Consider the following 12,322-nt stretch of genomic DNA (forward strand, 5'->3'; position numbering starts at 1 on the left):
CTGGGTTATTTTATATCATCATTTCTCAAATGTGGCCGCCAGGGGCTTTTCTTGCGGCCACAGCTTCCTGGGCAGTGACTGGGGGTTGGGAAGGGAGAAAGCAATGGCTCCTCCTTCAGGGTCACCAGCAGGCATTAGGCCCTGCCCCCCTCTGGAGCCACAAATGTCCTAGAAGGAGGCAGCTAGTGAGTTCCCCATCTTCCTGGGTGTGGTGAGGCTAAGGCTTCGGGCTTCAGCCCTGGAGTGGCAGGCAGCAAGCTCCGGTCATGGGGCTTCAAGCTCTGGCCCTGGATTCTGGCTGCAGATGCTGACCTTTGGCTTACCACCCCCCATGTCGTCCCTGGCCCCCGTTGTCTCCCTCCTCTCCTCCCCATCCAGGACTTAATTTGTGTGGTCTTTAGGTGTTGCTTGTAATTATTAGAATTAGGAGCACTGGCTGTTGGGAGTCTGAAAGGACAGGAAACAGGAAGGAGGGGGGAGGAGTTGAGAGGCTGGGAGAAAGCTACAGAGCGTGCAGCAGCAGCTTGGTAAAGAGGTTTCCACTTTGAAAATCAAGTCCTGTTGAAGCTTGTTAGTACCTTGCCTGGTTGATACAACAGTTTGTCTCCTGGCTTGCCAGGGCTCAGTAAGTCTGCTGTTAAAAGTGATATTAACACACATACAAATATTACTTTTTGCTACAGCAGACTTACTAGCTAGCAAGTTTTATTTTTAAAAAAGCAACCAAAAAAGCAAAAGAAACAACAACAAAAAAAGACAAGAATGTGCAAAGCACTTTATTTGTGTTTTGTATTCTGTTTAGGTCCAGTAAAGAATAGAGACAACTGTACATTATTTTTTATCATTGAGTCTGCAAAAAAACCTACATAAATAAATTGCAATAATTTGGATGTGTATAAGTGCAAATTTATCTGTTTTTCCTAAAGTTAATTAGGTATTGTAGGAAAAATTGTGAGAGCAGCCACCTGCAAGAGTTGGTGGCCACACTCTGAGGCCACAATAAAATTTGTTGTGAGAACCTCTCAGGGTGGATAAAAATCAATTATTTAAAAAAAAAAAATTGGTTTTTTTTGGAAAGGTTTTTTCTCAAAAAGCATTTTATTTAAAGTTAGTTTTAATTAAGATACATTATAGCTCAAAGATATCTCAGAGACTGTTGAAGTGATACTCTCACTTTCAACAGCAGTAGCTTCTTAACAGCTTCTTTAACAGCAGTAGCTGGCGATTGGGGGAAGTCCCGGACGACTGGAAAAAGGCTAATGTAGTGCCCATCTTTAAAAAAGGGAAGAAGGAGGATCCTGGGAACTACAGGCCAGTCAGCCTCACCTCAGTCCCCGGAAAAATCATGGAGCAGGTCCTCAAGGAATCAATTCTGAAGCACTTAGAGGAGAGGAAAGTGATCAGGAACAGTCAGCATGGATTCACCAAGGGCAAGTCATGCCTGACTAATCTAATTGCCTTCTATGACGAGATAACTGGCTCTGTGGATGAAGGGAAAGCAGTGGATGTGTTGTTCCTTGACTTTAGCAAAACTTTTGACAAAATCTCCCACAGTATTCTTGCCAGCAAGTTAAAGAAGTATGGGCTGGATGAATTGACTATAAGGTGGATAGGAAGCTGGCTAGATTGTCAGGCTCAACGGGTAGTGATCAATGGCTCCATGTCTAGTTGGCAGCCGGTATCAAGTGGAGTGCCCCAAGGGTCGGTCCTGGGGCCGGTTTTGTTCAATATATTCATAAATGATCTGGAGGATGGTGTGGATTGCACCCTCAGCAAGTTTGCAGATGACACTAAACTGGGAGGAGTGGTAGATACGCTGGAGGGTAGGGATAGAATACAGAGGGACCTACACAAATTGGAGGATTGGACCAAAAGAAATCTGATGAGGTTCAACAAGGACAAGTGCAGAGTCCTGCACTTAGGACGGAAGAATGCCATGCACCGCTACAGACTAGGGACCGAATGGCTCGGCAGCAGTTCTGCAGAAAAGGACCTAGGGGTGACAGTGGACGAGAAGCTGGATATGAGTCCAACAGTGTGCCCTTGTTGCCAAGAAGGCCAATGGCATTTTGGGATGTATAAGTAGGGGCATTGCCAGCAGATCGAGGGAGGTGATCATTCCCCTCTATTCGACACTGGTGAGGCCTCATCTGGAGTACTGTGTCCAGTTTTGGGCCCCACACTACAAGAAGGATGTGGAAAAACTGGAAAACGTCCAGCGGAGGGCAACAAAAATGATTAGGGGACTGGAACACATGAGTTATGAGGAGAGGCTGAGGGAACGGGGGATGTTTAGTCTACGGAAGAGAAGAATGGGGGGGGGGATTGGAACCCCCTTTCAGGTAGATGAAAGCAGCTATCAAAAGAGGATGGATCTAGACTGTTCTCAGTGGTAGCAGATGACATAACAAGGAGTAATGGTCTCAAGTTGCAGTGGGGGAGATTTAGGTTGGATATTAGGAAAAACTTTTTCACTAGGAGGGTGGTGAAGCACTGGAATGCGTTACCTAGGGAGGTGGTGGAATCCCCTTCCTTAGAAGTTTTTAAGGTCAGGCTTGACAAAGCCCTGGCTAGGATGATTTAATTGGGGATCGGTCCTGCTTTGAGCAGGGGGTTGGACTAGATGACCTCTAGAGGTCCCTTCCAACTCTGATATTCTATGATTCTTCTGCTGGTGTAGAAAGAATATTTTCTTCCTTTGGGCTAATTCATTCCAAATTGAGAAATCATTTGGGACCTGAAAAAGCAGGAAAGCTTATTTTTCTTTTCCAGATTATGAACAAACAGGAAAATAAAGGTGAAGACGACTGAGTTAGCTGCAGAAGCCAATATTTTAAGTTTCTCATGTTGACCTGGCTGACATAGTCGATTTAATTTTTGTTTTTTAAAAAAACATTTCATTTAACTATTTTAGTTAAAAACAATTTTAACAAAAACAAACCTGATTTAAATAATCTTGAAGGTTTAACTTAATTCAAAAATTCATATGCTTTTGTTAAAATATTATGTTTGCTGTTGAAGAAAAAAATACAGAATACATAACGTTGTTGTTTTAGTTAAATAAAAGAATTTAAATGTCTGTCTGGTGGTGATGTCCTCCCAACACAGCCTGGCAAGAAAATGCTCCAAATATTAATGATAGTTCACCTCCCAATGACTTCATAAATATCTGCTTCAATTACCTTTGGTAAATGAAATAACCAAACAATCATTCATTTTCTGATATAGCTGTAAAACTAATCTGAAAAGTTTTCAAAATAAATCACTGTTTAAAAATGTATAGTGTGTACCTTCTAAAAATGAAACCTACATCTATCTCTGAGTTGTGAAGAATATGTATTAAGGTTATAACAACCAACAAGAATGCATTTTTATGTAGAAACCCGTGATTAAATCGAGTCTTCCTGACTAGTAATTTAAATCATGATTTAAATTGATTTGATTTAAATCAAATCCACCCTGGAACCTCTGTTTTATATAATGTATAAATTGTGTTTATAAAGCTTATAAATTATCCACAAACGCATCACATTTCATTTTATTGATTTTCTGACTCATGCATAACTAGTTGCCTGGCAACTGTATTGTTTTGACTGTAGCACAGGTAATCTAGTTATTTACAATGAGGCAAGTATGCGTAAGTGATATAAGAGACCAGTTTCAGAAATCTGTTCAGTCTAAGGTCAATACCTGTGTTTTCTGGGAAATGAGCATTTCAGCATGAGAGAGAGACCATGTTGAAAGATACAGTGAAGCAAATATCAAATTAGAAGCAGATATGCTCTCTGAAAAAGAAACAGAAATCATTAGTTGTGAAATCAAGACATTGACTTGCCACTTAGGTCCTTTGGAAAGGCTTATGGCATACCATAGCTATATGGTATAGGTAGTTCATGAAGTGGATACTTGGCTTTGCTTACCATGAAGCAGCACCTAACATGATTTATTATATGCATATTATTGAGGCATCTGGTAGTTCAACAGTTAGGAATTTATGCCATATTTGAAGTCTATGTTAGAACACAAACCTAACTTCCTGTTTTTTCTCCAAATATAGGTGGCCAGTTGATGTGAAATTTCTATTCATTTTTGTGACGTTTGAATCTTCTGTGTAGTTTTTTGTTTGGTTTCTTCTCATAAATTTTTATTAGGTAGCCGTATGAATGTGTTTCTGGCTGAAATTTTGCCTTGACAGTCCTACGTTCCTTTGACAATGGATATTGTTTTTAAAAATTGTCTATAGCTTCACACAACTTGGTAGGAGTGGCTCCCAACTATATCTGGTTGCAACAGGTACTTTAAAAAAATCTTAGTTTTAGGAGCTTTTAAAGCCATTATAACTTGAAGTTTGTATGTGCTGTGTGCATAAGTCTCATTGGTTCATGGGGCCCACATAAAACTTTCACATAAAGTGCATATAAAACTTTGTTGCTCAGAAGCTATAATTTTCTATCATTTTATCCTACAACAGAAAAGGGTTCACATGCAGCTGCATTTCTGTCCTTCTCGTGTGTCTCCCTTTCCTCCTTGTTCAGTCCCAACATCCTATAGGCATTGAAAAGAAACCTAGGAAATTAATACACAGAAAACTCCATTATGAAGAAATTAGAGTTGCTGCACATACAGCAGACCTGACACAAAGTCTCAAAAGTGTGGAAATGAAAAGTTAAACCACCTTTTATTCCTCCTCCCGCACACTCACAATTACCACTGGTTTCAGAGTAACAGCCGTGTTAGTCTGTATTCGCAAAAAGAAAAGGAGGATTTGTGGCACCTTAGAGACTAACCAATTTATTTGAGCATGAGCTTTCATGAGCTACAGCTCACTTCATCGGATGCATACTGTGGAAATTGCAGAAGACATTATACACACAGACACCATGAAACAATACTCCTCCCACCCCACTCGCCTGCTGGTAATAGCTTATCTAAAGTGATCATCAAGTTGGGCCATTTCCAGCACAAATCCAGGTTTTCTCACCCTCCGCTCCCCCACAGACAAACTCACTCTCTTGCTGGTAATAGCCCATCCAAAGTGACCACTCTCTTCACAATGTGTATGATAATCAAGGTGGGCCATTTCCAGCACAAATCCAGGTTTTCTCTTGGGAGACAGGCCAGTCCTTGCCTACAGACAACCCCCCAACCTGAAGCGAATACTCACCAACAACCACATATCACACAACAGAACCACTAACCCAGGAACCTATCCTTGCAACAAAGCCCGTTGCCAACTGTGCCCACATATCTATTCAGGGGACACCATCACAGGGCCTAATAACATCAGCCACACTATCAGAGGCTCGTTCACCTGCACATCCACCAATGTGATATATGCCATCATGTGCCAGCAATGCCCCTCTGCCATGTACATTGGTCAAACTGGACAGTCTCTACGTAAAAGAATAAATGGACACAAATCAGATGTCAAGAATTATAACATTCATAAACCAGTCGGAGAACACTTCAATCTCTCTGGTCACGCAATCAGAGACATGAAGGTCGCTATCTTACAACAAAAAAACTTCAAATCCAGAGTCCAGCGAGAAACTGCTGAATTGGAATTCATTTGCAAATTGGATACTATTAATTTAGGCTTAAATAGAGACTGGGAGTGGCTAAGTCATTATGCAAGGTAGCCTATTTCCCCTTGTTTTTTCCTACTCCCCTCCCCCCCCCCCGACGTTCTGGTTAAACTTGGATTTATGCTGGAAGTGGCCCACCTTGATTGTCATGCACATTGTGGGGAGAGTGGTCAGTTTGGATGAGCTATTGCCAGCAGGAGAGTGAGTTTGTGTGTGTATGGAGGTGGGGGAGTGAGAAAACCTGTATTTGTGCTGGAAATGGCCCACCTTGATTTTCATGCAGGTTGTAAGGAGAGTGGTCACTTTGGATAGGCTATTACCAGCAGGAGAGTGAGTTAGTGTGTGTGGTTTTTGGAGGGGGTGAGAGAACCTGGATTTCTGCAGGAAATGGCCCACCTTGATTATCATACACATTGTGAAGAGAGTGGTCACTTTGGATGGGCTATTACCAGCAAGAGAGTGAGTTTGTCTGTGGGGGCGCGGAGGGTGAGAAAACCTGGATTTGTGCTGGAAATGGCCCAACTTGATGATCACTTTAGATAAGCTATTACCAGCAGGAGAGTGGGGTGGGAGGAGGTATTGTTTCATGGTGTCTGTGTATATAATGTCTTCTGCAATTTCCACAGTATGCATCCGATGAAGTGAGCTGTAGCTCATGAAAGCTCATGCTCAAATAAATTGGTTAGTCTCTAAGGTGCTACAAATCCTCCTTTTTTCTTTTTACCATTACCACTGCAATCTTAACTCTGCTCCTTTTTCCCCCAGGGATGTCAGTCTTCCATCTCCCCCTTTAACTACCTGTCTGTACACAATCGTAATGGTAAGGTGTGTGCTTATGAGTGAAGAAGTTGAGAGTACTCTTAGGTGGCTCAACTGTCCATTTCTAAGCTTTCGTGATTTGTGTCAGCTATGTTACCCTAACTACTTCCCCCAAAGTTTTTTTATGTAGTAATATATACTGTTATCAAATATTCAATTATTTATGAGTCTCTTTATCACTGTGTTATCATTTTAGGTTGTTTCATCAATCTATGTTACTACATCCTTAAACTGACATTTTAAAAGGTAACATTTTGAAAGGATATTCGTTAGTTATCCAGAAAAATCAGGTGTTTGAAATTTGTTGAATGGTTTATCATTACCTTCATACTTCTGATTACTATTTTGTACAGTATTAACCTATAAAACAACACACATTTTTAATTGTATTAATATTTATGATGGGGGGGTTAATTCTTGTAGTTGGCTGGCTCAGAGAATCTGAACTGTGAAGAACTGGTTAGGATTCTTGTCATAAGTTTATACAGTGGAACTGATGAACTTCCCATCTTTTCCCTCCTATCAACTTTATTTTAAGCAAGAAGAGGGAAAGGAGACTTTATTTTTGAGAATGTAAATATCAAATGTGATTTTGTGTGTGTGTGTGTGTGTGTGTGTGTGTGTGTGTAGGAGCAGAATTTAATATTGCCTTAAATTTAAATTCTTTCTGCCTAATCTGCTACCTTGTTGGGAGATGTTCTACCAACTTTCGGATGAATTGGTATCTGTGTAAAGATATCGTCTACCTATATGTTTAATAGAGCATTTAACAAGGTGTTTGCCAAGTGTCTGCTTCCAAATTAGGAGGTAAATAGAATTTTGGTATGATGGCATGTGCAAGTAGCGGTAGCTGTTTGTGTCCAAATGTGTTAATTGGAAAATATATAATATGCAACTGCTGTTTATTGCATACGTGCTCATTTAACATGTAGATCCGCAAGTACGTGTTTTGGAGTCCTTTCCATCATGAACTGCAGTTCAATGTAAGTGTTTGCAAGGAATTTTAAGTAGTATCTTACCTTGTCCCACAATTTCATGCTTTACACAGCACATCTGATCTGGTCCCAGAGGAATGTAAGTTCAGATATTTCAACAATAGAACCAATACCTTTCATTTAAATGGCCACCAGTGGCTGCTACAGAATGGTATACATCTCTGGAGATACGTTTGCCTTTTGACTGTAGTCAGTAGGCCGAAAAAGTTGCTAAAGCTTATTGCTTCTCTTTACAAAACTCCCAAAAGATTGTGTGTTATATTTGAAAGCAAACGTTTCAATCCTATTTTGCTCTATATATGTGACAAAATAAGCAACAGCACGTTACGAACAGTCAGTTCTATAATTTAAGAGGTTTGTGTGCATGGATGAGAAGATAAATTAGAACAGTTGTGGCTTTAGAATTGCTGCATGTAGTTTTAAACAGTGAGCCTGGTTTTAAAAAATAACCTAGAAATTATGAAAAAATACCTTGAATACACTCTCTTCAAATAGGTAGAAAGTGTATGACAGTGTGGTGCTCCCTGGGGGTACCCAGGGTTGTGAGGCACTTCACCACCACCTAATCTTAGCATGAAGTAGTCTTGTCTGTGCTTGATGTGGATCAACTCCCTGAAACCACTAGTCTCTGGGAGCACAAGTGCTACTTTCCAGGCCTCGCTCCACCTGTAACGCTAGGGATAGATATAAACCAATCCCCTGAGCCTTCCAGCCATTTCCTATAGTGTCTAGCCCTTTATCCACTGAACACTCACAGCATTACCAGGCTTGCTGTTCCCAAAGGAACAGTACACACCAGCTTGTAAGATTCAGTGCAGGATCTGCACTTTGCTTAACACTGCAGCATTTAGATATATTTACAGTGAAAACAAGAATAGAGATTCAAGTGATAGTGGGTAAGAGTACTCAAAACAAATGGTTACATATATAACAAAATCATAAGATGCTTTCTACAGACTCGACTTAACTAACAGGCTAACCTTCTGTCTAAAGAAACTTATCTCAGCCTAAGTCCCCTGGCCTGGTTGAGACCCCATTTTCATGCAGTAAACTAGCTGTCCATTTACTTTTTTGGTGAAACGTGATAGGATGTCATCATTGTCTCCCAAATATAGTAGAGCAAACCTTTTGAAGTGCACCGCAAGATAGGATTCCCCCCACGCTCACACTGGTTTCTTTTCTTCCTGTTAGTTTCTTTGTTTGAAGTACACAAAATATTTCATGTGTATTCGGTTTAGACTGGTGAGTGGTGACCCTCTGTGAACTATATAATACTTAATTTACATCTAAACAGCCAGATAGATAAACGTTTCTTGCCTGACAGAACCTGTTTTTCACCTTTGCTGGTGACCCAGTCCCTAAACACAGACTTTACCAACATATTTTCAGTATATTTGCATAACTCCTTACATAGTATCTGTACATACATTTCGTGATATTGATGATCAGAGTGACACAGGCTTTTATTGAAGACCTCACATGATACTCTTTGATGAGTTTGAATATAAATGCTAGACTCAAGAGATTTCTGTAACCCCTATGCACCTCCTTGTCTCGGCATTAGGAGGTTCTTGAGGGTCACATACATATTCTGTGGAGTACATGGAGTAATACGCTGTTGCAGCTGTGTAAATTCAAGGATTCTTTTTTGTAAAGATTGAGATGCTATGAAAAGTGTGCAGGGATTTATGGCAACTAATATCAGTCACTTTGAGTAGCTAGCTAGAAATGTAATCGTACTGTAAGTATGTTAAGAATTTAAGGTCTAACCCTATACACCCTTGCTCAGTGTGAGTTGGAAATATTTTTTCTGAGTTGTGATTTTGATACTTATATTAAGGTGAATATTTTCCTTGGGTTTTGTGATAAATGGAAGGGGTGGGGGATAGTTCCCTTTTATGGATATCCAGCCAGCGAGTTAGCTATAAAATCCCTCTTAGTAGCTGTTCTCTACTTTCTTTACCTGTAGAGGGTTAAAAAGTCACCCTGCTCTGCATAGGTAAAAGGAAGGGAGTGGGCACCTGACCAAAAGCCAATGGGAAGGCTAGAAGTTTTTAAAATTGAGGAAAAAACTTCCCCTTTGTCTGTCTGTCTGTTCTCGGGGAGAAGCAGACAGGAAGCAACTATGCTGTAAGAAGCTTGGGGCCAGGTATGAAAAATCATCAGTATCATACCTAGAAAGTACTCATTTGAAAACTCAGATATGTAAGTAGATCAGGAAATGTCTAGGAAGACACGGTTAGGTTTATCTCTTTCTATTTCTTTGTGGCTTGTGGGTTCCTCTGTGCTAACCCCAGGTGCTTTTGTTTTGCTGGTAACCTTTAAGCTGGACCTCTAGAAAACTATTTTTGATGCTTAATCCTTATAAGTGGTTTTTTAAATCTAGCAGCAGCCTGAGTTTCCCGATGTATTTTCTTTCTTTTTGTTTTTAATAAAATTTACCTTTTTTAAGAACAGGGTTGGATTTTTGTGTCCTAAGAGGTTTGTGCACATGTTGTTTAATTAGCTGGTGGCAACAGCTGATTTCCTTTGTTTTTCTTTCTCAGGCCTTCCATGGAGGGGCGGGGGTGAAAGGGCTCGAGGGTACCCCACAGGAAGGAATTGCCAAGTGTGCATTCCTGGGTTCTCAAAGGGGTTTTGCATTTAGGTGGTAGCAGCATCTTCCCATCCAAGGTCATACAAAAGTTTTAACTTTGGGAGTTTAATACAAGCCTGGAGTGGCCAGTATTAATTTTTAGCATCCTTGCAGGCCCCCACCTTCTGCACTCAAAGTGCCAGAGTGGGGAATCAGCCTTGATAGATGTCTAGAATGCGATCTAAAATTACATCTGTTTGTAAGAAATTAAAGCTAAGTATTAGTAACAGATAATAGGTTACTACATGTAACACATGGTAATGGCATATAAGACTTTATCAGCAGGAGTTTGGGAGTACTACATATTACTTTAAGTGAAGTCATAAGTGCATCACAAAGATCAGCCCGAAGAAGCACTGCTAAAAACTTTTATGCCACTTCATCATTATCTGTGTATATGCAAAAGCTAAGCATTTGAGAGAGTTTGAAAAACGTTATTGGAACTGTTTTTGTATTCTTCCATCTGTAAAGTCAGGTGCCTTCGTTGTCTTGAAGCTCAGTGGGCAGAGTTTAGAGGAGCTGCAAAAAATCTAAAAATGACAAAGTAGCATTTCTGGACCTAAACGTGTCACTATTTAAAGCCTGTTGTCTCAGGACCTTTTGTGGCTAGAAGCTAGTGCTGAGTCCCATTGGGGAAACAAATTTTCCTTACTGCATAGAATAAACTCAAATTTTTCTTGCAGTACAGGATTTCAAGATAATGGACTTCAAAATCATGACTTTAATATATAGAAAAAGCTGTAGCTTGCACAGGAAAGAATGGTCCATCCTGAGATTTGAGCAGATGTAAATTTTGGGGAAGAAATTCCATAGCTTGAGGGTGGAAACAGATCCACTATTATTTTTTTAAATAGATGGTGGTATTTGGAATGTTAGATTAATTCCTTGGGAGAAGAATTAGTGGGAAGTAAGCATGTGTCATAGCCAGACATGTATTAATTGTCCTGCAGTTAAGACTCTGGACTGGGTCTCAGGCCAATCGGAGTTCAGTTTTAGCTCAGAAAGGTGCTGTGAAGATAACTTAATAAATGTTTGAGGCACTGAAATACTGCAGTAATGGGGTCTGCAAAAGTACCTAGAGATTGATATCTGTCACCTCTATACATACCTAGTTACGACAGATCTGTGTGCTTTTAAACTTTGCTAACTTTGCAAGCGCTTTCCGTTTAGAAAAGATCAGAGCAAGAAAAACGAATACTTAAGCATTTTTGTTAGTAAATAGCGTGTGATTTTTCTCAGTGTTAATTCTTGTGTCTCAGGATGGATAGCATGACAGGAGAGTTTGCTGGGACTGAACAAGTAAGTAGGCTTAGTTTTGAATCTGCTCATTTGTATAAATTGGGTTATTATGCTCATTATTTAATGTCTTGGGGAGTCATTTGTCCACAAGTTTCAGATCTGTAGCTCCTCCTTTCCCTGGTGCACCAGAAATGTGTTATGTATAGAGGATTTGAACACTTGGAAAATTGCTTACAAGTTACCATTTTCTTTAATCAGTTCATCAGTAGCTTTTACTTCCTTTCCTGTCTTCACTTCAGTATGTTGCCGACTGGTTTACCTGTGATATAGCTACTTCCATTTTATCTTCTGTTCCTAGCTGATTAATAGATATCTAGTCCAGTTTAGATTCATATTTAATAAAATGAGTGGAGAAAAATACAGCAAAAAGACAGTTTTTGTGTGTGCAGGTGACTGACTTTTTGCTCCTTGTACTTGGCCTAGATTTGGAAAAGTCCCAGCATCTTCTTTTCTTTGGCTGTTTAATAATAGTAGGTGTTTTAAAGAGATGGGGAAACATTTCATATAAATTCCTCTACAATAGCATTAGATAAATCCAAAAAGTTTTATTAATGTGGAGTTGCTGTCAGGATATCTCACAGGACCCATGTGGTCCCAATCACCCATCTCCTTAATTTTGTCTTCAGTATAATTTATTTCACATTGCTAAAGCTCTGTAACAAAAGGAAGAGAGCTGAGCATATAGGAGGCTCTGGGATGAGTGTGTGCTTATACTTTATACTACTTGTGTCCTGTTTGAAAAAATTTTAATTCACAAATCTATATAAACAGCATCATGAGCTGTGACAACAGAGCAGAATTCTCTTAATTAGGCAAATGCTTTTATAACGTCTTGCTGGCTTCTTTGTTAATCTGTTTTAGCTAGTTCCTTAGTTCATAGAATCATAGAGTATCAGGGTTGGAAGAGACCTCAGGAGGTCGTCTAGTCCAATCCCCTGCTCAAAGTTACCCCCTCCAGTTACCCTGGACAGTTCAAATAAGGCCTTATC

The 12,322-nt window shown here is 39.9% G+C and overlaps 1 protein-coding gene across 3 annotated transcripts in view; it reads left to right on the top strand.

Moving 5' to 3' along the window:
• HLCS (holocarboxylase synthetase) overlaps positions 1-12,322 on the top strand; it is a 216,137-nt gene that overhangs the window by 59,732 nt on the left and 144,083 nt on the right. The window lies entirely within an intron of this gene.

This window comes from Natator depressus, chromosome 1, assembly GCF_965152275.1.
Source record: "Natator depressus isolate rNatDep1 chromosome 1, rNatDep2.hap1, whole genome shotgun sequence".
Classification (NCBI taxonomy): domain Eukaryota; kingdom Metazoa; phylum Chordata; order Testudines; family Cheloniidae; genus Natator; species Natator depressus.